Source organism: Meriones unguiculatus, chromosome 2, assembly GCF_030254825.1.
Source record: "Meriones unguiculatus strain TT.TT164.6M chromosome 2, Bangor_MerUng_6.1, whole genome shotgun sequence".
NCBI lineage: Eukaryota > Metazoa > Chordata > Mammalia > Rodentia > Muridae > Meriones > Meriones unguiculatus.
In genome coordinates this window covers 85104398-85130388 of record NC_083350.1, presented here as the reverse complement: position 1 = coordinate 85130388, position 25991 = coordinate 85104398, and the positions used below count along the sequence as shown (strand labels likewise).

At 41.7% G+C, this 25991-nt stretch overlaps 1 protein-coding gene across 6 annotated transcripts in view; it reads left to right on the top strand.

Moving 5' to 3' along the window:
- The first annotated feature begins 21723 nt into the window (after window positions 1-21723).
- Window positions 21724-25991, top strand: part of Zfyve16 (zinc finger FYVE-type containing 16) — a 45037-nt gene continuing 40769 nt past the window's right edge. For 2 of the 6 annotated variants that reach the window (XM_021634075.2, XM_021634076.2), the window contains exons 1-2: window positions 21727-21869; window positions 25264-25316. The gene's annotated coding sequence lies outside the window, so the exon portion shown is untranslated. The other 4 variants (XM_060377779.1, XM_021634074.2, XM_021634073.2 and 1 more) reach the window with 4 other exon arrangements.

The window sequence follows — 25991 nt, the reverse complement described above, 5'->3', positions numbered from 1 at the left end:
TCCATATCTATTCAATATAGTACTTGAAGTTCAAGCTAGAGCAGTAAGACAATGAATGGAGATCAAGGGGTTACAAATTTGAAGGGAAGAAGTCAAAATATCCATATTTGCAGATGATGTGATAGTACACGTAAGTAACCCCCAAAATTCTACCAAAGAACTCTTACAGCTTATAAATACCTTCAGCAAAGTGGATGGATTAAAAAAAAATTAAATTAAAAGCAAAACGAAACAGTAGTTTGTAGGTATGAGGTTATTGTGTAATTCAAATGCTAATGCTGATTTCTGTACCCACCATCTCTAGTTTTGACCCTTGTTCTGAGAATCTCCTGTGTCAATGTTGTATAAACTCTGCTCCCCAATGGACTCTGGATATGCCAATAAAGCAGCTTACAGCCAACCACTGAGCAGGGGAAAGAATAGGGATGGACTTCCTGCCAGCTAGGGGAGGAAGAGTTAGAAGAGGAAGTAGGGGATTCAGTCATGGGTAGATGTCCAAGAGGGACCAAGAGAAAGAGCTCAGCAGAGAAAGCTACAGTGCAAGTATCTCTGTGATGAATGCTGGAAGGAAACAAGATTAGCTTAGGTTAAAAATAGAGTAAGTAATAACTGCTCATTTATTGTGTTACCAAGCTTATTATTAAACAAATATAAAAATCTCAATTATTTGTGTGATAGATGGGTTAAGAGAGAAACAGAAATAAACCTGTCTTAGGCAGGTTTATAAAACAAGGATAGGTGTAACCAGATCTTGAGGGCCAGTAACATGCATCAGATCATCCTCCAACAATCTCCTATGCTGGTGGACTGATAGAATTAACATTGTGAAAATGGCTATCCTACCAAAAGCAATCTACAGATTCAATGCAATTCCCATCAAAATATCAACACAATTCTTTACAGACTTTGAAAGAACAATTCTCAATTTCATGTGGAAAAACTGTGGGGATCAGTAAGCAGGCACCTCTACGGCCAGCCCCAAGGGACCTGACAAACCAGTTTTTAGGCATTTGTGAAGACACCCAGACCACCTGGAATTACCTGTGCATGCCCTGGGTCACCCTATAAGAACTCCTGGAGCTCCCCCCTCTTTCTTACTCTCTCTCTCTCTCTCTCTCTCTCTTCTGTCTCGTCTCTCTGCAACCCCCTCCTTCTTCCCCTAATAAACCTCCCATGTGGAACTGATCTCGTGGTGTGATTTGTGAACCCGCGTGTAACCTTCACAGACGCACAGGCGCACGTTTCCTAACATTGGTGCGTTTCCTAACAAAAACAATATAGCTAAAACAATCTTGTGCAATAAAAGAACCCTTAGCGGTATCAGCATCCCTGATTTCAAACTGTACTATAGAGCAATGATAATAAAAACTTCATGGTAATGGTATGGAAACAGGCAAGTTGATCAACTGAATCGAATTGAAGAGCCAGAAATAAACCCACACACCTATGGGCACTTGATTTTTTGACAAAGAAGCCAAAACCACACAACAGAAAAAAAGACAACATCTTCAACAAATGATGCTGGTCTAATTGGAGATCTTCATGTAGAAAAATGCAAAGAGATCAGTATTTCTCATCCTGAAGAAAACTCAAGTCCAAGTGGATCAAAGACCTCAGAATAAAACTAGACACACTAAATCTAATAGACAAGAAAGTGGGGAAGAGCCATAAACTCATTAGCACAGGAGAGAACTTCCTGAATAGAACACCAACAGCACAGGCTCTAATATTTAAAAAATAATAATAAATGGGACCTCATGAAACTGAATATCTTCTGTAAGGCAAAGGAAAATAGGAAAACAAAGCAGCAGCCAACAAAATGGGAACCCTACATCTGACAGAGGGATAATACCCAAAATACATAAAGTACTGTGCATCAACAAACCAAATAACTCAATTAAAAATGGGTACAGAGCTAAACAGAGAATTCTCAACAGAGGAATCTCAAATGGCCAAGAAGCACTTAAAGAAATGCTGAATGTCCGGGAAACGCAAATCAAAAGAACCCTGAGATTCCAGCTTACACCCATCAGGATTGCTATGATCAAAAACTCAAATTGCTGGTGGAAGTGCAAACTTGTATAATCACCGTGGAACCAACTTAGCAGTTTCTTGGAAAATTGTGAATAGTTCTACCTCCAGCTACACCACTCCTGGGCATATACCCAAAAGATGCTCCACCACCACAAAAACACTGCTCAGCTATGCTCATAGAAGCTTTATTCATAACAGCCAGAAACTAGAAACAACCCAGATGTCTCTCAACCAAAGAATGGATAAAGAAAATGTGGTACAATTATACAATGGAGTACCAACTCAGCTATTAAAAACAACAAAATCATAAAATCTGCAGGAAAATGGATGGAACTAGATAATATCATTTTGAGTAAAGTAATCCAAACCTAGAAAGACACAAATGGTATGTATTAACTTATAAGCAGATATTAGCCATAAAGTACAGGATAACCATGCTACAATCCACAGACCCAAAAAACTAAGTTACAAGACAGGCCCAAGGGGGGACACTTGAATCACACTCAGAAAGGGAAATACAATAGGCACTGGAGGTGGATAGAGGGAAGGAACTGGGTAGGAGAGGGGGTAGGACTAGGAGATAGCAGAGGTGGGACTGGGAGTAGGGAATGATGGGGAGAGAGGGCCAGGTGAGAGAATGAAAATTGGAGGTGGGGGTCATCTCTGGGATTTGCCACAGACCTGGAATAGGATATTGTCCTAGTAAGTCTATGAGGGTCACTCTTGCTGAGACTTTGAGCAGCAGAGAATATGGAGCCTGAAGCGGCCATCTCCTGTGGCCAGGCAGAATTTCCAACCCACCCTCAAAACCTTTGACCCAGTTTTTTCTACAAGATGTGTAGGGTCACAGATGGAGCACAGATTTAGGGAATGGCCTGTTAATATTATTTTTATAATACTGTGTTTCTCTAGATGTAGCCCATGGCAGCTCAGTGTCCAAGTGGGTGCCCTAGTAATGGGAACAGGGACTGTCTCTGACATGAACTCAGTGGCTGGCTCTTTGATCACTTCTCCCTGAGTGGGGCACAGCCTTACCAGGCCACAGAGGAAGACAGTGCAGCCAGTCCTGATGAGACCTGAAAGGCTAGCATCAGATGGAAGGGGAGAAGGACCTCCCTTATCAGTGGACTTGGAGAGGGGCATGGATGGAGAAGAGGGAGGGAGGGTGGGGTTGGGAGTGCTGAAGGAGGGGGCTACAGTTGGGATACAAAGTGAATAAACTGTAATTAATAAAAAATAAATAATTTTTTAAAATGTGTTTCTCAGTTTCTTTCTTAACTCAGCTATCACATAAAAAATTGAGACTCGTATTTTAACAAGCTTTATAGCACAAGAACTGAGCAGTTATTAATCTATTATAACCCTCTAAACTAATCTGGCTTCCTCCCAGCACGCATCCCAGCAATACATGCACTTCATAGCTTCGCTTCAGCTCTTCCTCCTGATGATTCTTGGGCCTCTCCCATGGCTCAATGGCTTCTTCCTCCTCCAACTCCTCCTCCCCTGGCTGGCAGGAGCTCCAGCCCTATTTTTTCCCCTGCTCAGCAATTGGCTGTAGCTGCTTTATTGGTACAGTAGTGGACAATTGGGGAGCAATGTTTACACAACACTGAGACAGAAGATTCTAAGAACAAGGATTGCAACCACATATGAGGTTATAGAAATCAGCATTTGAATTACACAATAACCTTATGCCTACAAAAAGCATCTGGGAGAACGGATTTCTACACTGGGTGGAGCTTGAGTATATATATATATGTGTGTGTGTGTATGAATGAGACCTCGAAGCTCACCTCCACAGCGACACACTCTCTCCAAAAGGGCCATACCTACTACAAAAAGACCATACCTCCTAATAGTGTCACTCCCCATGGGCCAAGCATTCACACGAATGAATCTATGGGGGCCAAACCTGTTCAGCCCACTAAAGAAGGTGAGTCCTTCTCCAGCCCCTCCAGAGGCATCAGGGGGGAAAGCAGTGCAGGCTGGTAAGGGGCCGTGGCAGCAGCAGGTGCTCTCAACCCTGCGACTTCTCTCTAGCCCTCACTTTCTCCTTCACTGTGAGCTGTTTGTCTTACCTCAGACATTTAGAAATGGTTTACTAGCGGTTGGTTCCTCTCCATTTTGTAGAGGTGAGCAGATTTTATGTTGTCTGAAGCTTATTTAAAAGGCCTTATAAAAAAAAGAATTTTGGATAGCCATCTTACCAAAAGCAATCTATGGATTCAATCCAATTCCCAACATAATTCTTTACAGACCTTGAAAGAACAATTCTTAACTTCATATGGAATAACAAGAAACCCAGAATTGCTAAAACAATCCTCTACAATAAAAGACCTTCTGGAGGTATCTCCATCTCTGATCTCAAGCTGTACTATAGAGCAACAGTAATAAAAACTGCATGGTACTGGCATAGAAACAGAATGATGGATCAATGGAACTGAACAGAGGACCCAGAAATAAACCCATACACACCCGTGGACACCTGATTTTTTACAAAGATGCCAAAACCATACAATGGAAAAAGACAGCATCTTCAACAAATGGTGCTGGTCTAACTGGAAGTCTACATGTAGAAAAATGCAAAAAGACCCACATCTATCACCCTGCACAAAATTAAAGTCAAAGTGGATAAAGATCCTCAACATAAAACCAGACTGCGGGGCTGCTTTGTTATCTAGATCTCAGCAGAAAGACATGTCTTCACCCTGGCCCTCCCTGGGTCATTGAAAAGGGACCAAGCCTAGCTCCTGTTGTTTGAGACAGCGGGTGGGACGTCTCGTCCATTCACACCTTCTGTTTGTGAGGATCACACAGACAGGTGGTCAAGGTAAAGAAGTTTTAACTTCCCTGTGAACTCATTCATTGTACTGAGGTGCTTTTGCTCTGACTTAAAAAGGGATTACTGGAATAAACTGGGAGACTAGTTTCCACTGGAAGCCCTGGAAAGATCCCAAGTGTAGTGCATTGGTTTATTAATTTTCTTTCAATCCTCACTCCCGACTCAAGAACTGTTCGACTCTGCCGGCGGATCTGGCAGTTTGGCGCCCAGAGAGCAACTTGAGATACAGGAAAGCATTGAAGGACACCACAGGTGTTGGCTCTTTGAAGCTCCATATGAATTACACCAAGAGGGAAGACAAGATTGAAACAAATTAATAATCAAGGAAATACATTCATTCCAGGTTTAGTCCAAGGTTAAGGCCCAATAGCTATACAAGACAGACACTTGTTTCTTAGAAAAACCTTTACATAAAAACAAACAAAAAAAAAAAAAAAACAAAACAAAAACAACTATCCTTTGGACAAACAATGTACATATAAAGTAAGAAGAAGATAAAACTTCTGCTTTGAACTCATAATGTGCATATAAATAAAATCACTGCTTTAAACTGATAATGAGCAAAAAGTATTGTTCTGCCTGGTTTGCAAACCCCAAAAGACCAGGAATAAATAGACTCCACTGTAAATACATGAGGTTTTTAAATTGTATACGTGTTCGAACACGGGATGCAAACCTGTGGAAACAGAAGAGGAATGCGGCCCTGAGGTCTGGGGTACAGAGTTTTTAAGGGTAAAAACGTAAGCAGTGATGTACATGCTTTGGCGGTACATGATTGGGTAAAAGGAAACTGACTTTTGAAATGATTGGTCCACTTTAGGCGCCAACAGTTCTGGCCTGGTCTTATGGGCTGGTTTCCTAGCAACTGTATAATTAGAGGGCAGGAAAGAATGCAGTAAGAGGAGTTCTTCTCAGGGCATTACTGGACAAGTCTGCACCCAGGTAGTCTTAGATCAGGCTTTAACCTTTAATAATGGTCACTGATTTTTAATCTTTTGGTCTCTCAGTATCTAGTTAGATATACTTCTAATGAAATAACTTAACAATCAACAGTCCTACTGTAACTCCCTTTTTGTGTAATGAGTGTATCTATTCTTGAATGAGGTAATTTTTCTGACATAGAAAACCTTTGTCTCAGAAGGTATAAAACCCAGGTCAGAAATGAAGTTGTTAGTTGATTGGAGATTTCTTCCATTCACCATCGACCAAATATGTGTCTGTCTGTCTGATTGTCTGTGTATATGTTTATATGCATAATTGTCTGTTTGTATTTCTGTATGAATATATATGTACAAGTGTGTAAATATTTGTTTGTGTATATGCATGTGCATGTATGATGCGGGCTCCTGGAATGTATGCATGAATGTATACATGTCTGCATGTCTGATTGTTGGCCTGCATGCATTTATGAACCAGTCCTATGGAACATACAGGAATGCATGGCTTTTCTTCTCTCTGAGAAGAGCCCATGCAGGGGTCCTGCTGCTCATCCCTGAGCCGTGTAGGGGTCCTGCTGCTCATCCCTGAGCCGTGTAGGGGCCCTGCTGCTCATCTCTGGGTAGAAGTCCCACAAGTTTTTCACTAGTGTAAGTAATTATGTAGTAAACCCTAAGACAAAAGTCTGAAGGGTAATTTATCTGGCTGACTCTGTGTACATCTCTTCAGTCTTTCCCCTGTTCGTGTCAAAGCTGTACTTGTCAGGTTCAGAAAGGGGTCAGACAGTCCTGTTAGTGTTCCTAAACAGTGACTCTGGCTTCCAGGAGAATGAGTATGAGAAAGATGGGACTAGAAGCTGAAGGTAAGCTGAGAGGCCAGAACAGAGGGGAAGAAGATGACCATCAATCCACAATAGTGGCAGAAACAACAGAAGTTACGATGTCTTAATAGGTCGGTCAGGAAGGGAGAGGAGACCCAGAGTTCAGTCTGGGGACACTGTGTAAGAGACGTCTTTAGGGTAAGTGGCTGGACGGTCAGAATCTCATCTTTTACTCTTACAATTTCAGGTGTAAAGATTTTGTTTATCCCTCTAGGAGACAGATGAGTGACATACCTCTGACATCAAGCAAAAAGCCAGGCAAGATGTCTGGGACAACTTCCAGCCAACAGTTCCCGTCTGGCTCATCTCACACAAACAAGGAACTCAGCACAGATCCTCCCAGTCTGCTGCTCAGCATCAGGCTGTTCTCGCAGTATGTGACTCTGATTGCTTGACGCCTAATCTTGGCTGTGAGCTGTTCATGGGCTGCTTTGACCGCCAGCTAAAGCCCAGTTCACAGAGAATGATCCTGGCCTGTATCTGTGTAAGAAGAACTCATTTGTATTTGTTTTCCTCAGACCGTGTGAGCCCAGATCCCTGCAAGGTCCCTTCCCAGGGATCATTCAGTCTTCCTATTTGGCTGTCCCCAATATAGTGACGTTTTTTGAGAATTATGGAATTTTCTTTTCTTTTTTTCATTGTTTTTTTCTTTTATTTTTCTTTATTAATTACATTTTATTCACTTTATATCCCCCTTGTGGTTCCCTCCCTCATCCTGTCCCAATCCCTCCCTTCCTCCACCCTCTGCATGCATGCCCCTCCCCAAGTCCACTGATAGGGGAGGTCTTCTTTTCCTTCCTTCTGATCCTAGTCAATTAGGTCTCATCAGGAGTGGCTGCATTGTCTTCTTCTGTGGCCTGGTAAGGCTGCTTCCCCCTCAGGGGGAGGTAATTAAAGAGCAGGCCAATCAGTTCATGTCAGAGACAGTCCCTGTTCCTATTACCATGGAATCCACTTGGATACTGAACTGCCATGGGTTACATCTGTGCCTTAGGGCTACATCTGTGTCTTAGGTTATCTCCATGCATAGTCCTTGGTTGGAGTATCAGTCTCAGGAAAGACCCCTGTGCTCAGATTTTTCGGTTCTGTTGCTCTCCTTGTGGAGTTCCTGTCCTCTCCAGAGCTTACTGTTTCCCACTTCTTTCCTAAGATTCCCTGCACTCTGCCCAAAGGTTGCCCATAAGTCTCAGCATCTGCATTGATAGTCTGCAGGGCAGAGCTTTTCAGAAGTCCTATGTGTCAGACTCCTGACTTGTTCCCTCTTTTCTCCTTCTTCTGATGTCCATCCTCTTTGCTTTTCTGGATAGGAATTGAACATTTTATCAAGAGTCCTCCCTCTTGATTAGTTTCTTTAGGTGTACAGATTTTAGTATGTTTATGCTATAGTATATGTCTAATATCCACTTATGAATGAGTATAAACCCTGTGTGTCTTTCTGCTTCTGGGATAGCTCACTCAGGGTGAGCTACTTTTCCAGATCCCACCATATACCTGCAAATTTCATGATTTCCTTGTTTTTTATTGCTGAGTAATATTCCATTGTGTAGATATGCCACAATTTGTGTATCCATTCCTCCACTGAGGGGCATCTGGGCTGTTTCCAGCTTAAAGAAGTTAAACAGCAAAAAATCAAGTAATCCAATTTAAAAATGAAGTACAGAGCTAAACAGAGAATTCTCTGCAGAGGAATATCGAATGGCAGAGAAACACTTAAAGAAATGTCAACCTCATTAGCCATCAGGGAAATGCAAATCAAAACAACCCTGAGATTTCACCTTATACCCATCAGAATGGCTAAGATAAAAAACTCAAGAGACAACACATGCTGGAGAGGTTGTGGAGAAAGGGGAACCCTCCTCCACTGCTGGTGGGAATGTAAACTTGTACAACCACTCTGGAAATCAATCTGGCACTTTCTCAGACAACTAGGAATAGTGTTTCCTCAAGATCCAGCCATACCACTCCTAGGCATATATCCAAAAGAGTCTCAAGTATACAATGAGGACATTTGCTCAACCATGTTTGTAGCAGCCTTATTTGTAATAGCCAGAATTTTCTTTTCTTTAAAAAACAAATATTATAAAAATGTGCTTTTGTTTTAATCCTGGGTGTAAGCATGTGAGGCTGCTTTGAACTGCTTGCAGCAGCAATGATTTGCCTCATGCTCTAGCAGAAGCATGGTTTTGTCAGCTGTAGATAACTTCTGCACTTGTGTGATGTTTGGAATTCTGGGAACTTTTCAGGGAGGCACATAAATGCTAGGGCCTTGAGAAATGGAGTGGTGGTTGTTGGTCATTTAGGCAGGTTGGTTGAAGTTTGTTAGTAGCTGTGGCCAAAGAAGAAGCAAAAGGAAAAAATTAGATTTAAGAATTTTTCTAATCCCTCTCTCCCCTCTATCCTTGTTTCTGTCTTATCTAGTGTTAGGAGGTGAGACTGGAGGGGGGCTAAAGAGTGAGGCAAAGAAGAACCCACAAAGCACCCCAAACTGCTTCTGTATAGTGAGAGATAGCAACTTTTAATTTGTGTTGGTACTTGCTCTCAGCTAAGTATTATTCCTGTTTGTCTGCTCTGAGAACAGAAAGAAGGGATCAGAACTGAGGAGTTACTTTGAACTTCGAAGGTTACGCACCACAGCTAGGATCAAAACAAATTGTTGGGTTCCAGAACATGTGTTTCCATGAAATTTTATTTTTCTTTTCTAGTCTGAGTTTTTGATAGCTTCAGTATCAAATTGGAAATATGGTTGTCATGGCAACTAAACTTTCTGGTTTGAATACTCCATTTTTTTTTTTTTTTACTATGTCTGACATTTTATTTAAAGAGATTTTTTTCTGAATATTTTCAATCTGCCGTTTGATGAATCCACAGATGTGAGACCCCTGGATATGGAAGGTTGTTCATAGGCCTAAGAAGAGAACACATATTGAGCTAGAACAAGTCATATTTATATAAGTTATTATTGTCTACCAGGTTGGCAGACAAGGTGTTACACAGATATATAAGGTGGACTACGGAGCCACATGGAGAAAAAGAATTTGGGATAAAACAGCTGGAGAAAAATGGGAAAAAGTGTAGTAGCACATTCATAGCAGAGGAGAGGGTGCATGAAGACTCTGGTTCAGTAGCAGAGGGAGCTGCCTGCAGGACAGGCAGCCTCTTGGCTTGAGCTGCACTCATCTAGAGAAAAGCCAGGTGTCATCTCTAGGAGGAGACGCTGAGGAGGCATAATGCCTAGGAAGTAGTCGCTGTGTGAGGGTGAGGGCTTGAGGGTCTGAGGACTGACTGAGTCAACAAAGCTTCCTAGTCTCCCTGTGGGTGGATCACAGTTCGGGAAAAGGCGGCATAGTTTCCACCTTGAGCAAGTGATTCAGTTTTCTGGTACAGAGTGCTGAAAACAGAACTAGATTGGATCTAAAGCATAATACTGAATTTTAATTTTTTTCTTTTTTACAATTTCTTCATTATTTATCCCAGTTGAAGCTCCCTCCCTCAACTCCTTGCAGTCCCACACTCCCTCCCTCTTCCTGCCTATTCCTTCTCCTAGTCCACTGAAAGGGGGAATTCTCCTCTGCCATCTGTCCATAGCTTATCAAGTCTCATCAGGACTGCCTGGATCCTTTTGCTCTGTGGGCTTGCAAGACCACATTGCCAGGGGCGAGTGATCAAAGAGCAAGCAAGTGAGTTCATGGCAGAGGCAATTTCTGTTCCCCTTACATGGGAACCCACATGGAGACTGAGTCGGAAGGGCCTGGATAGATATCATGCAGACCCTAAGAGAACACAGATGTCAGCCCAGGCTACTATACCCAGCAAAACTCTCAGTCATCATAGATGGAGAAAACAAGATATTCAATTTTAAACAGTACCTATACACAATACAGCCTTACTGAATACTGAACTTTTGCTATGGGGTTTCACTAATGCCTTTGTTTCTCTCACACTGAATAATGTTCTTAGATTTCATACTATGAACAAAAATACTAAGAGTGTAAAGAAAAGTAAACCCTGGACATTTATGTTTTAAGTAAGATTACATAAGTATGCTTGTCTTTTGGTTGATAATTGTTGAGTTTCTATTTTGCAGCAGATAGCATGCTAATTACTGTATGATACTGTTGTGAGACCTTGGGGTAAAGAGTAATTAGCTGGAGTAGGCTCAGAAGAAGGATCTGGGAACCATTTGTGCACAGTGATAATGGAAGCCTGCAGGGGATGGAGTCATCGGTGTGGAGACGTAAGGAAGAGAAGAAGAACTGAGACTGATCTGTGTGGCAGTCAGTCCTTTTATGTTCCGATGGAGGAGAGGCTCCCAGAGGTTCACAAAATGATTCATGAAGTGTACTTTGGCATCGTGAAAACCCAGGGGACAAAGTGTTTCAAGGAGGAAGTACCCTTTTTACCAGGCTCTGAGAAAGCTGAGGAAGATAACAATAAAGGCAGTCTTATATGGGCTTTGTAACGATCACATTTAGGTTCAAGATTTTTGGTAGAATAGTTGTGTGTTTTTTTGCAGGAGAGTTCCCTGTGGCACTGCAGTTCAAAAGAGTAGGTGAGAAGTTATTTCTTCCTGGTATTCATTTTTTTCCCACCTGAATTTTTCAGCTGGGCTCAAGCTCTCTTAAAATAAGTGCAATGACCATTAATCTTGCCAGCTTGATGGGATTTAGAATCACCCAGGAGATATGACATCTGTGAAGGGGATTCTAGAAAGCTTTAATAAGTTAAAGACCCACCCTGTGTGCAGGTGGCATCACCCCAGAGTGTGGGGTCCTCTGCTAAATGAAAAGGAGATACAAGTTAAGCACCCATGTTCCTCTGTCTGCTGACTGGCTTGGTGACCAACTGCCCCATGCTTCTGTCCCACTGCCCCGCTAACCACCACCTTTTCTCCGCCATAATGGACTCCACCCTGAATCTGTGAGTCACAGTAACTTTTTCTTGTCTGCTCGCCTGTCACAGCCAAGAGAAAAGTAGCTAATATACCTGATTTTCCTTGTATTTGCATAGGACCCAAAGAATCAAGTCTGGACAGCAAATATAGACAAAGAGTGTCCCTTAAAAGCTTCAGAGAGCATTCCTTAAGGGACAGCTTCTGCGTGTATGTCTTCCTATATGCCACGCTTTCGAGTTTCTTTTTGCTAGTTGAGGTTGAGGTGTGATTACTGGAACTGATGCAGTGATCTTGGATCTTGAGGTAACTTTTAGAACAGCAGACACGGGCAGTAAAACAAACAGGCGACCAGAAGGGGTTGAACTCGGGCAGCAAAGCTCACGGTGTGTCTATGTCATCTGTGTCTGGATGTTACTGCAAAAGAAAACAAGCATTGTTTAAGCACCACACTTTTATTTAAATTTAACTATGATTCTTTTGACCAACTTAATATTTTCCTATGATTGTAGCAAAAAATATGACGAGTTTTTTTTTTATATTATTAAGTATTTAGAATGGTAAAAGTATGGTGAAAGTTTTTAGATATGTGTACAAAAGTACAAAAAATGAGACACGGTTTAGTATTATAGATGAGATACACATTTAATATTTATTATTTATTTATTTGTCTATGTATGTGAGCCTGCATGACTTTCTGTGCATGTACATGTGGAGGACAAAGGCCATCTGATCAATTGGAACTGAAGTTACAGAAGGTTGAGAGCAACCTTGAAATGAATGCTGGGAGCTAAACCTGGCTCCTCTGCAGGAATGGCAAGTGGTCTTAACTACTGAGCCATCTCTCCAGTCATATTATGAGTGTAAATATTTTGGGTGTAAATAGTTTACAAACAACTACACCATTGGTCTCTTTTTTTAAATTTTTTTCTTTATTAATTAGACTTTATTCACTTTGTATCCCCCCTGTGGTTTCCTCCCTCCTCCCCTCCCAACCCCTCCCTTCCTTCACCCTCTGCATGCATGCCCCTCCCCAAGTCCACTGATAGGGGAGGTCTTCTTTTCCTTCCTTCTGATCCTAGTCAATTAGGTCTCATCAGGAGTGGCTGCATTGTCTTCTTCTGTGGCCTGGTAAGGCTGCTTCCCCCTCAGGGGGAGGTAATTAAAGAGCAGGCCAATCAGTTCATGTCAGAGACAGTCCCTGTTCCTATTAAAATGGAATCCACTTGGATACTGAACTGCCATGGGCTACATCTGTGCAGGGGTCTTAGGTTATCTCCATGCATAGTCCTTGGTTGGAGTATCAGTCTCAGGAAAGACCCCTGTGCTCAGATTTTTCGGTTCTGTTGCTCTCCTTGTGGAGTTCCTGTCCTTTCTAGATCTTACTGTTTCCCACTTCTTTCCTAAGATTCCCTGCACTCTGCCCAAAGGTTGCCCATAAGTCTCAGCATCTGCATTGATAGTCTGCAGGGCAGAGCTTTTCAGAAGTCCTATGTGTCAGACTCCTGACTTGTTCCCTCTTTTCTCCTTCTTCTGATGTTCATCCTCTTTGCCTTTCTGGATAGGAATTGAGCATTTTAGCAAGAGTCTTCCCTCTTGATTAGTTTCTTTAGGTGTACAGATTTTAGTAGGTTTATCCTATATTATATGTCTACATGAGTGAGTATATACCATGTGCATCTTTCTGCTTCTGGGATAGCTCACTCAGGATGATCTTTTCCAGATCCCACCATATACCTGCAAATTTCATAATTTCCTTGTTTTTTATTTATTTTTATTTTTTAATTCAAGTTTTGAGATAGACTAAAGGCTTTGCAGACAATCTTGAGTTTCTGATCATCTTGCCTCCTCCTCTCAAGGGCTGGGATTATATTTTGCTTGGTTTATGTGGTGCTGGGGATCTTTTCTAGTTGAGCCATAGAATGGGTCTTTTTTAGAAGACAAAAGAAGAAACTTACTCTTCTGAAACTCTTGGTCAATGAATGATTAAGATTTACTTCCCTTTCCTATATGAACTTTATTTCTAGAAAACTATGTAATTATTGATAGAATAATGAATTGATTATTCTATGTGGCTTGTATAACAGGAAGGGTGGTGATCCTGGCTAACCTCCAGAGAAGCAGAGTGAGTAAAAGTATTGTCAGTTGGGGTTCCACAGATAGAGTTGGGATGGCTGGTTTGTTATTGAATATAGGAGGTGTTTTATGCTGTTATTTTTACTTTGAAAATTGTCTGTCTTTTAAATCTAAAATTTAAAAGATACAATTTAAAAATTGTTAAAATTTTTAGCAATGAAAAGATATGAGAACTTAGATTTGACAGTGCTTACACAGTATACCGTGAATCCTAGTTGAGATCCCTAACAACACTCTCAAACAGAGAGAGGGAGAGAGAGGATATGAATGGCTCTATCTGTAGGATAGAGAGATAAAATAAATCTATGACCATCAGCTGTTGGGGTTGATCTGGAGCTACTATGTATGCAAACGTTAATTGCTTAACTCCTGAGATTCTTATGAGTAAATTCTCATATATCCAAAATGAAATTGTGAGAACCTTGCTTCCCAAATTATCTCCAATTCGCTAATAAAGTTGCCTACAGCCTAGACTGGGCAGAAAAGAAGCCAAGATTCTTGGGCCTTTGGGGGTCGGAGAGAGACCATGAGGAGGAGAGAGGAGGATGAAAAATGGAGCAGGTAGCCATGGGTTAGCATGAACTAGAAGCAGTGTCTGGGAGGAGCTTGCTATGAGGATTGGTATGACGGAGAGCAGCAGCCCAAGTGAAAACTATGTACAAATGTTTAAGGGGGGTTTTGGCTGGAAAATAAACAAGATAGCTTAAAGGGGTAATATCTGCCCAGCCCCAGTGCATTAAGGCTTATTAAAAATCTAACAGGTTTCTGTGTCTTTTATTTATATAAAAGCAGGTTAAGGAATAAAACTGCCACCTTAATAATTATATGAATTTATATTAAATATGAAAAAACATTCAACAATAAGCTTTTGGTTGTTGTAACTGAATAGTAAATATTTTGTTGTCTTAGTCCATTAAGAGAACTATAACTACCACAAATTAAAATTTTATCTGTCACACCTCTAGTGCTAGGAGAGCAAAGATCAAGGTGTTGGCCATATTATTAATTATATTACCTGTCTTACTGAAACATTTCATATATATATATATCACTAGTAAACAGTCTCAGCATATGCTTCTGAATAGCCACCCCCAAATCTCAAGGGATACTTCAAAAATTTAATTTGTCTGCTGGGAACGACTAAGCTGTCATTGAACTTCTCACACATAGGGACAACAGGCTAGTGTGTTGTTGCAGAGACAGTTGTTTGCTGGGCTTTTGAATGTTCAGCCACATCTGGTCTCAGCAGTTGTGATAGAGGGAAAGTAGGTTCTGGATAACCCTACTTTGTCAAGTAAAGAATCCAGCTTAGAATGTCACACGTCATGCCTGCTCTTGGTTGACTTGCCTGGACCAGACATGTGTTCTTACTCAGTTACATGAAGGCAGGCAGTATGCTGTCATCTGTCCAGAAGACAGGAGAATTAAAAGCTTTTGGCAAAGAATTTGAATGATTTCCTTACTAAGAACCCCTGTGTCTTGGTGTCTTGGTAGTTAAGCCTTGGGGATAATTATACCTTATTGCTACCCCTAAGATAGCTATGAGTGCTCATTCCTCCTGTTGGGCCATGTCCTATGATGCGCAGTCATGCAATACATCGAATGCAGACATTGTGAAACGAATGTGAGGCTATTGGTAACTTCATTATGAATTCAAAAATTTTTTTTAATATTTGATCTTTGTATTTCTTGGTCCTGGGATTGAGCCAGGGCTGCTTGCTTGAGCTTCACCCTTAGTCTTTAGCAATATTTTTTAGAAGACAGTGTTGGAAGTTGAAAGATGGCTCAGTGGATAAAATACTCACTGCACAAACCTGTGGAGTTCAGATCTCCAGAACCTGTGTAAGGCCTGGCAGGTATAGTATATGCCTTTAATCCCAGCACTTAGAAGGCTAAGACAGTAGATCCTCAAGGCAAACTAGCTTGCTGGAATAGCCAGAATTGGTGAGCTTAGGTGCAGTGAAAAAGCCTGCCTCAATAACTGAAATGGAAAGCAATTGGGGAAGATAGCCAGCAGGGACAGCATGGCAGCAGGCGGAGGTTTTCTGCTTCTGTGGACTCATGCCATTTGGGCAGTCTGGCTGCTTGGCTGAGTGGTCCCCTGCTGTTGCAGTTGCTCGCTGTTTACTGCTGTGGTTTGCTGCTTTGCTGTTTGACTAGACTGCTGGTATTCTGACAACTGGGATTGGTATATCCCTAAAGACTCTAATCAGGAGGAAGTAGCTAAAAAAGGTCCACAGTCCCTTTTCCTAGTAATATCCTACCTAAGGTTAGGGTGTGGGAAGGAAGGTAAAGGTGTTTAAAAACATTAAGTAAGTCGGTGTTTGAATAATCTAAGCCTACAATTGTTATTTTGCTAAATGCCCATGTTGTCAAGTTGCCTTCTAAATGTTTATGCTTATACCATATACCTAGGCTCTTCTTCACTTTCATCAGAGAAGCTTCTGTTTGCAGCAGGCAACAGTCAATGTTGAGATACATAAGTGGTCAAAGTGCTAAGAATAGGAGACTGAGTGCTCATCCTAAATGAGATATTTTTCTCACTCTCTACCACCATTACCAAGGTTCAAGGAACATCAAAGAGAAGGAGGAAAGAACGTAAGAGCTAGATGATGGTGAGGAGATGCTGTGTGAAATGTAAACTTCTGGGCAGGACATGGCTGTTGAACTTATGATCTCACACCGGCTGTGCGTACCTGTATTAAGATCAGCACAAGATCAAACCAGCCAAACTTCTGATTTTTTTTAGATTTATTTCACTTCATTTGTATGAGTGTTTTCTTGCATGAATGTATGTGTACCACACATGACTGGTGCCCAACAAAGTTAGAAGAAGGCACGAGATCCCTTGGAACTGGAGTTACTGTGGCTCTGAGCCACTATGTAGGAGCTGGGAAGTGAACCCAGGTCCTCTGGTAGAGCAACAAGCACTCTTAATTCCTGAGTCACTTCTCCAGTCCCCTTTTTCAACAATTTATTTTTACTGTATTTCATGCTCAAATTTCTTCTCTTAACCAATAAAGGAAGCTCCAGAAAATTTAATTAACAAAAAACTACATTGTATAATTTTCCATTTGCCTCTGAGATGATTATGCTAGTAAATAAAATAAATGGCAGGGTGAATTGTGAACTTCATTATTGAAGCCATGAATCAGTCATGCTTTCTAATTCTGTAACAATGCACACAGAAAACCCGTGAGAGCAAACAAAATTGATACAAAATACAACTGCATTTGTATGGGAAAAGCCTTTAAGTTTTTAGTAGCATTTGTGTTTTCCTTATTATCCTGGAAGCCACAAATTAATAAAGCTATCAGTCTTGAACTTAGTATGTTACATAACAGCATGACTGGGCAAACATAGCCACATGTTACAAAACAAGTGAAGTGACAAAGTAACTTTGCTATCTTTTTTGTTTAATTTATTGTTAACAAAGTAACATGATCTATTATGAAGTAACTTTTTAAAATTTAAATGTGAAATAGATATGGGCCCCAAACCACTATTAAAAAATTTAAGATATATGCCTAACCATTTTCATTTACTTAGTACATATGTAGAAAATGAGGATACTAGTAAATTATCATTTAATAAAATAATTACAGAAATCACTTTAGTATAATTAAACACAACAGAATCCAAGGAAAACTGTACAAGTGTCTTCTTTGTCATTTAAAAAGCACTACGAAAGCTGGGTATAGGAGCACACACCAGTAATCCTAGCGTGTGGGAGGCAGAAGTACACAGTCTAGAATGCATGGTACAAGCTTGTCACACATACATACATCAATCGTAACTGCAGGATTTTGCAATGAGTCTGTCAATAATAGGAAATACAGTGTAATTAAGGTATGCAAGCAAGTGTAGATATAAAAATATGGATTTTTAAATAAGATTTATCAACAAATTCTCATGTTATTCTTACTCATTTCTTTGTCAATAATTTCAAAACACATTAAAAAAATTTTGGGTGCTTGAATTGGCTGGTAGGTGTCATAATTATAACTGCCCTTCAAGAACTGAAAATTTTCCCAAAAGCTAATGCTATTTCCTAGCTCTTGTGTGAAGAGTTGTTAACAGGAAGTGTGCTCTTGAGTGTGCTGTTCAGACAAAGGCCTGTGCAAGTAAGTGCTGCTGTGCCTAAGCAAGCATTCCCAACACCAGAAAAGAGGCCTGAGCTCTACACTTGTTCACAGCTGAGCAAAACTGTTTATCCTGGGGAATGCTTGTCTTATTTAATAGGTAAGGGCTAAAGAGCAGTAGGTGGTCAATAAATGAATTTGTAGAGTATTCTTGATAGTTAAGAGACTGTGTGAGTGCCTCCTGGTTTACACACAGGTGTGAAACATTGTTCTCTGCTTGTTCTGTTAACAGCCATCGTACATGTCTCTCTCCTTAACTGCTTGTGTATTGCTGCTTGGTACAAAGTTTAATTTGCTTTGGTGAAGAGACTCTCTGTGTTCAGATTTGTGCTTGTAGTCACCTGAGAAAAAGGGAAGGAGCGTGGGTGGTAGAGCAGCCTTTAACACCATCACTCCAGAAGCAGAGGAGGGCAGATCTTTGTTGCAGGATATTAGAGCCCATTGTGAACCCCAAAATTGTTAACTGTAAAACCCTGTTTATTTGGTGTGGTTGAGCCCTAACACATACCTTTAATCCAAGAACTTTCTATTTATTTTAAACAGGTGATTATGGTGTGTTTCATGCAGCCCTAGCACACACCTTTAACCCAAGAGCTCGCCTGTTGGCCGATCTATTAAAGTTAACCCTAGGTCAAGAGGTGGAGCAAGAAACCAGCTGACAGGGATTAAAGAGTAGGAGGGACTTTGAGTTTTGGGCTTTGAATTAGCAAGCCTTAGGCCTTGGGTTTTGGGCCTTTTCTTCCTGGGATGTCACTTGTACTAATGAGCCTTTTGGTTTTTTCCATCTGGACCTGAGCTGAGCAGGAAGGTCAGCTGGGTGCTTTCTCTGCCTCTCTGACCTAGCAGGTTTTCACCCCAGCATCTGGTTCCTGAGTGCTTATTGGTAAAACAGAACCGTTGGGATTCCATCATTGTTTCTAACAAGAGATCTCTGAGTTCCAGGACAGCCCCACGCTACAGAGAGAAACTCTGTCTTGAAAAACAAAACAAAACCAAACAACCCTACCCCCCTCACAAAAAAGAAAAAAAGGACTCTTGACTAGGAATTGGAAGCATTGATTTTTAAGCCACTTGCTGGTTAAATTAACCTTGGTGCTATTGATAATTTAGATATTTTTAGATCAGGCCTTGAAAAAGAAACAACAAAACAAGAAATCCAGGCAGCAGTCACATAGAATAGCAGTCAAGACTTGTTCTAAAAAGTTATTTTCTTGTATGTGTATGAGTGTTTTGCCTGCACAACACTTGTATGCTTGTGGTATTGGATCAACTAAAACTAAAGTTACAGGCTGTTGTGAGCCACCACCTGAGTGCTGAGTGCTGAACCCGGGTCCTCTGAAAGAGCTGCCAGTGCCAACTGATGAGCGATCTCCCCACTCCCAGAAAATGCATTTTTAAATATGCTTGAATGCCACTGATGTGCCATTGGACACTGGCATACCAACATGAACAGAATCCAACAATTCACTAAAAGGACAAAAGCCACTCGGTACAGTAATGGTTCATTTGCATTCTCCGTGACTGTGCTATGTGGATATCTCATGCTAAACATTTTCTATCACAATCTTCCTAAGAGAGTGGCTAAGCCTAGCGATTTCTGTCACATAAATAGTAAGTGATACAACCAGAATTCAAATTCAGGTAGTAAAAGGAGGGAATAGGGACTGGATTCTAAATTTCAATGATCAAGAACACACTCCCACTGAGAGGAGTAAGGTGGGAGAGAAAAACAGGAGAAATAATGGAGACCTGGGAGGGAAAGCATCCTGGCCTTTGAGTTTCTCAAGTTCCATCTTCACTGTCCTTCGTACAGTTGTGCCTGGGGAGTAAAGGTGTGCTATACACCTGGCTACTGAGCAGGTTCTGATCCAAGCTCAGGAGGCAGGCTTGCATGACAACCACTTAACTTCACTGAGCCAGCTCCTTCCTCTCTCAATTAAAAAAGCTCATTTTTGCACATTAATCTTTTCATTCTAAAGCACTTCTTTATAATTTTGAATGGGAAATCATTTAACTAGGCCATATGAAATTTTAAGGTCCTTGATAGGACTTGACAACTTTCAGATGTCTACTTTATATCTGAATTTGTCCTATCTTATATCCACATCAGGGTATGAGAGTGAAAGAATCAGACTAACTTTGTAACCTATGTTTCTTTTAATTGCCTTATAACTTATATTTGCAAGTTTTAGGCCCATGTTAATTAAAGCCTCTTAGTGCTTCTCCAGAGAACAGAGGAATGTAAAAGTTCCTGACATTAGCCATCTGTGACGGCAGAGATAAGGAAGAGAACAAGCAGAGATCTCTACTAAATGGAGAAAAAAATCACCGGCTGGCGCCAGTGAGATGGGCTTTGTTTGGAAACTGGGCCAAATGGCCCCAATCCTTCTCCTGACCTTTGATCCAAAGCCTGTAACCCCCACTCCTCAGAACAGACATGGGATGAGTTACTCACCCTCCCACATTTAACTGTGGATGGCAGGAAATTCCAAACTGACTTGATGATCAGATATTTACGATGGGGCTGACTGGACCTAAGGGTGACCAGAACTGACCAATTATTTTAAAAGTTAAACACTTCATCCAACCCTAATTCGCCAAGAAGGCAACCCCAGGAGATTCCCGCCTTGTGTCTTTTAAAAACCCAAGGTCTTTGTCTCCTGGTGCCACTCCTAGCTGACCAGCAGGGGTGACCCCATTGCACAATGGTCAAGAAGAGTCTCTTGTGTTTTTGCATCAACGGATGATTAGTTTCCTGAGTTCTCTTCATACCTTCTTATATTTAGGCTCTTGCAGGGCCTAACAAGAGTGTCCACATTATTCTCGCTAATGGAATTCACCCGTAAGTTAAGCATATTGGTAAATCAGATTTATGGAGAACACACTTTAGCTCTTTGAATGAAATGTCATAGGCATTTACAATATTTTGCGAATTGATATGTAGACACTTCGTTTACTTAAAGTGTTATTTTATGTACTTTTAAGTATCTATTTATCTTCACATTGTACTATATACATACTTTTGCCCCAACATGAATTTTATTGTGTGAGTCACTGCTTCTGAATTGAGGTTCATGGCCCCATTTTATCTGTGAAGTGTCCAACATATAATCAAGAAAATGTACACTATACTTTACGGAATTATTCTTAAGATCAGGTAACGTAAGTAATGCTCCCTTTCGCATTGTCTGTCACAGATCATAGAAATAATTTTATGAAACCAAAAGTTTTGCACTTGTGTCACAGCTCCATCTCAGAGTCTAGGAACACCAAAACAAGAGATTCCGAATCCCTGAAAGATCTCAAGCTAGAGTTGAAAACTGCTGATTGAGGATGTGAACTCTGAGTGTGAAATCTCTGAGCACAAATCACAGCGATAACGTTTGCAATCTTGAAAGCCTGGGCGCGGGAGCTGTACTCGAGCAGGTCCGGATTCCAGTTTTCTCTTCTCTCGCTTCAATTTCAGAAAAACTTGTGCTGAAAATGACGAAGGCCGAAGCAGACAGCGTGCGAGTGGCGTTCCGTTTCTTCTTCAGTTGGCTGGTTCTGTTTTTAGACAGAGCTGCTCTAGATGCTGCAGCAGGCTAGAAATGCAGAAAGACAGCCGGAGGGCAGGGCGGGGTCGCGCCGGGACCCGCATTTGGGAGTCGTTGGGGGTGAGACGCGGGGTGCGCGGCCGGTTTGGGGCTGCTGCAAACCGGAGCGCCGCGACAGCTGGGCTGGGACGAGGACGGAGAACCCTAGCACAGCTTTGCAGCGGGAGGAGCGCCCGCCTAGCCCCTTCCGGCGCGCTCGGGAGCCCCGGCTGAGCGGCGCGCAGGCGCAGAGGCGGAGCCCGGAGGGGGCGTGGCAGCGGGAAGCGCTCTCTGCGCCTGTGCGCCGCCCTGTTAGGTCAGCGGGGGACGGGGCTCTGGGTTGGCGTCGTGCGGCCTCGGTTGTCCCGGCCGGGCCGCGCTTCACACCTCACTGCGGCGTCGCGTCGGGTCTGTGAGCTCGGCGGGGAGCGGGGAGGTAAGAGCCCCGGAGCCGCCACCGGCCTCCCCCTGGGGTCCTGCGGGCGGAGGGGCGGCCGGCCGCGGGCTCTGCGGGCTGTGACGGCCTGGCCTCGCCCTCCTCGGGGACCCGCCGGCCGCCTAGCGCTGTGCGGCCGGGACACGCTAGCCCACCGCAGGCCCGGCCCAGGCCGGGACGCCTGCGCCCGGGAGCCCTCGCGGCGCCAGTTAGCGCCGCCGTCTCGTCTCACGGATGCCCACAGTGTCCGCTCTCGCTGCCTTTCCTGCGGTGCCTCTGAGGAGATGACCTTACTTTAGACGGCTAACCGGTTTGTACGAGCGTGATTGCAAATTGTTACACTCCAGACTCGTATTCTTGGTTGGACAGTGTCAGGAAACCTGCCCGTAAATTTAATACTGAGTTCATCTTTTTATTTAAAGAGCATTTGGGTGATGTCATCCAGTTCCATCACGTAGTCATCTGATTTTGGCGTTTCTTGCGTTGGCAAAAGTTTAATAGTTTGATTCATTAGAGCTTGGTTTTTCACAGACTTTTTTCTCTCTCTTGGATATTAAACTATGCATTTAGTGGTAAGCTATTTAAAAATTAGAGCAAGGAATGATGATAGGAAGTAATGTTAGAGTTCTACCATGCAAAAGTAATCAGCCACTTAGCATTTTAACATTTTTTGGGGTCCTTTTTGTACCCTGTTGCATTTTAAGTTTAAGATGATCAGGTTGTTGCTTGCCTTCCCCTGTTTTTAAAAAACCCATTACTTTTTTACTATACACACAATATGTGCAAAAGCATCTTTTGAAGTAGCTGCCTTATACAGATAAAACTAAATTCCCTTTATCCTTAATCATAATACTGTGGTTACACATAGTTCCCCTATGACTGAAGGTAATGACAATTGGAGAATATTGAGGAAAAAAATAATTGTTAATGCAGTATATTTAACATTTGGAAATTAAAACTCAGGAAAAAAAATTTAATGTATTCACTTAAAAATAGTAATATAATCGTGGTGAATCATGACTAATCCAGCAAGTAACAATGTGGCGACAGGAAGATTGAGCTACAAGTCAGCCTGGTGTACACAGTAAATTCCTGTCTCAAAAATAAAGCAAGAAAAAAGTAAAAACACCAGTGAGCTAACTAAACATCTGTATTGAAAATGAACTGGAGGACAGTATTGTTTTACCTGGAAGCAAGCCACTTTAATGCCTGGCACAAGACAGCTGAATTCTTGTGTTTCTTAGTTCATCATGGTGTGCTGGCTTGTTTAGATTAAAGCCATGAAAAAAAAAAAATCTGTCTTTGCCTGGGCCAGAAAAGAACCTGGAGGACCTGCTTCCAGTGTGTCTCAGCAAAGCCTGAGAAAACCGGTTTAGCCATTCTTCTGTTAAATACACTATTCACTTGTTGCACTTCCCACTAACAAACTTTGCAGCATTGAAAGTTCCTTGTGTTCTTGTGCATGGTGCTAGTGTTTTTCTGAAGGTTGAATTGTTAGGTCACCATGGACTTATGCTCTTTTTTTTTTTTTTGATAGACAAGGAAATTAACTTGGATGCATTTCATAATTTTCTGTTATGTTCCATGTCATTTGTTTGAATTCTATCACCTAATGATTGGTAAAGTATCTGCATATTTTTCCAGTAGTTTTGGATTCTTGAATTTAAAGAGAGTATGGGATACCCCCTCCAGTATTTCTAAAGAGAGTATGGGATACCCCCTCCAGTATTTCTAAAGAGAGCATGGGATACCCCCTTCCAGTATTTCTAAAGAGAGCATGGGATATCCCCCCTCCAGTATTTCTATGTAGCGTTACATTGTGTGCCTGAAATGCTGTGTCATTTTCCGTCAATAGCAGTGAAGATTCTTTTTTAAAATTCACACCTCACCAACACCAAGTACTTTATTATTTAAAAAAAAAAAAAAGAAAGAAACCTTCAGGTGGTTTACTTACTTACAGTCTAGTGTTAAAGTGCCCGTCTAACAGATGTTTATATAGTAAGGATGTGTTATTATTTTTAAATTAATTAACTTTACATCCCAACCAGTTTCCCCTCTCTCCTCTCCTCTTAGTCCTCCCTGCCTCCATCTACTCCTCCTCCCTTTCTCTTCAGAAAAGGAGAGGTCTTCCATGAATACCAACCAGCCCTGACATGTCAAGTTGCAGAAAGACTGGGTACATCTCTCCAATTGAGGCTAGCAGAGACAGCCCAGTAGGGGGAAAGGGTCCCAAAAGCAGGCAACAGAGTCAGATACAGCTTTTGCTCCCCTTGTTAGGAATCCCATATGAAGACTAAGCTACCCAACTGTAACACATGTGCAGAGGACTTAGGTCAATCTTATTAAGTCTCTTCAGCCCCTTTGGGCCAGATTAGTTGATTCTGTAGGTTTTCTTGTGGTGTCCTTGACCCTTCTGGCTCCTACAATCCTTCCTTCCCCAGGAATCTCACCTAATGTTTGACTGTGGGTCTCTGTATCTGTTTCCATCGGTTGCTGGGTGAAGCCTCTCTGATGATGGTTATACTAGAGTGTTGTCTGCAAGTATGGCAGAATATCATTAACAGTGGCAGGAGTGAGCCTCCTCTCATGGCAAGCATCTCAAGCTGGACCAGTGTCCAGATTGGACACTCCCTCAATTTCTGGTTCATCTTTACCATCGCACATCTTGTAGGCAGGACAAATTGAGGGTCAAATGTTTTGGGCTGGGTTGGTATACTAATCCCTCCTTTGGAAGTCTTGCCTGGTTACAGGACATGGTCAGTTCAGGCTCCATGTCCCCAATGCTAGGATCACCCTCATAGCGTCCTGGGGGTTTCCATTGCCCTAGGTTTGTAGCTCATCCCAGAGATGCTTTCCCGACCCGGAGTCCAGTTCTCTCCCAGTACTCTCTCCCTCTGTCCTTCCCACACCTGATTCCTCTTCCTAACCCTACCCTCTCTCCTATCATGTTATATTATTTATAAGGAAAATAAGAGTTGTTTTTTTTTCTACCTGTTTATAAAAGTACATTATTTTTTTCCTTTTTTTTTTTTTAAATAAAATGTAGAGACCTACAGTTTAGTTCTGAAAGGCTTACATAATCTCTGCACTATATTTAGTTTGGTCTTTGTTCCTCTATATTTTCCTCTTTGCTAATACTATTTTGACAACTTATTTGTAGAGAGATTTATATTGTACAGGTTTGTGATTTTCTTTTATTCAGCATTGCATATTGGTTATTTTCTACAGAAATATGTGTAACCCAGAGCTTAGTTTTATCCAGACAGGTTTGGGGATCATTAGTTGTCTAAAGTCAGGCTCCTATACTTTTCCGTATTTTTCTAGGTCATTTCCATTAACAACTGTGTGTTGCCAATTTCCAGATCTTTATCTCAGAATCTTCTCTGCATTCCAGGTCCTTACATTCAACAACAGCCTCTTGGATATCTCCTTCAGGATGTTCTCAAGGTACTTCAAACAGTAGTCCAGAAGTGTTTCCTTTCTTCTACTACTCTTGCCTGTGATGGTCCATTGGTCTACCCAGTCACCCACAGTGAGACCCTGTTGTTAATTCAGCCTTCTCCTTTGTTTCAGTCTCTAAAAGTTATGATTCTTTAGCTATTTTTCTCTTTTTCATCTTCACCTCAGTCTCTGCTCATGTCCTCATCGTCTCTTACCTTAGCAATTTTAGATGTTTTATTACTGTTTGTTTTCTTATCAATCTTCCCAGTTGCTACCATTTTTTAAAAAACCATGAAGGCTTGAAACTATTTTTAAAAGTATAAAAATTTGTAGCCTGGCGCAGTGCCACACACCTATAATCCCATCACTCAGGGAGGCAGAGGCAGGCAGATCTCTGTGAGTTCAAGGCCAGCCTGGTCTACAGAGAGAGTCCAGGACAGCCAAGGCTACACAGAGAAACCCTGTCTCAAAAAACAAAAACAAAAACCCCAAAATAATAATAATAAAATAAGAGTTTGGAAGTGTGAGAGTACATAAATGGTCAAGTTAGTAAAAATACCTCATCATCATTGGGCTGGCGTGATGGCCTAGTGGTAAAGGTGCCTGCAGCCAAAGTCTGACAACCTAGGGAAGTTGATCTTAGATACACGTGACAGGACAGAGTTAGCTTCTGAAGGGTTT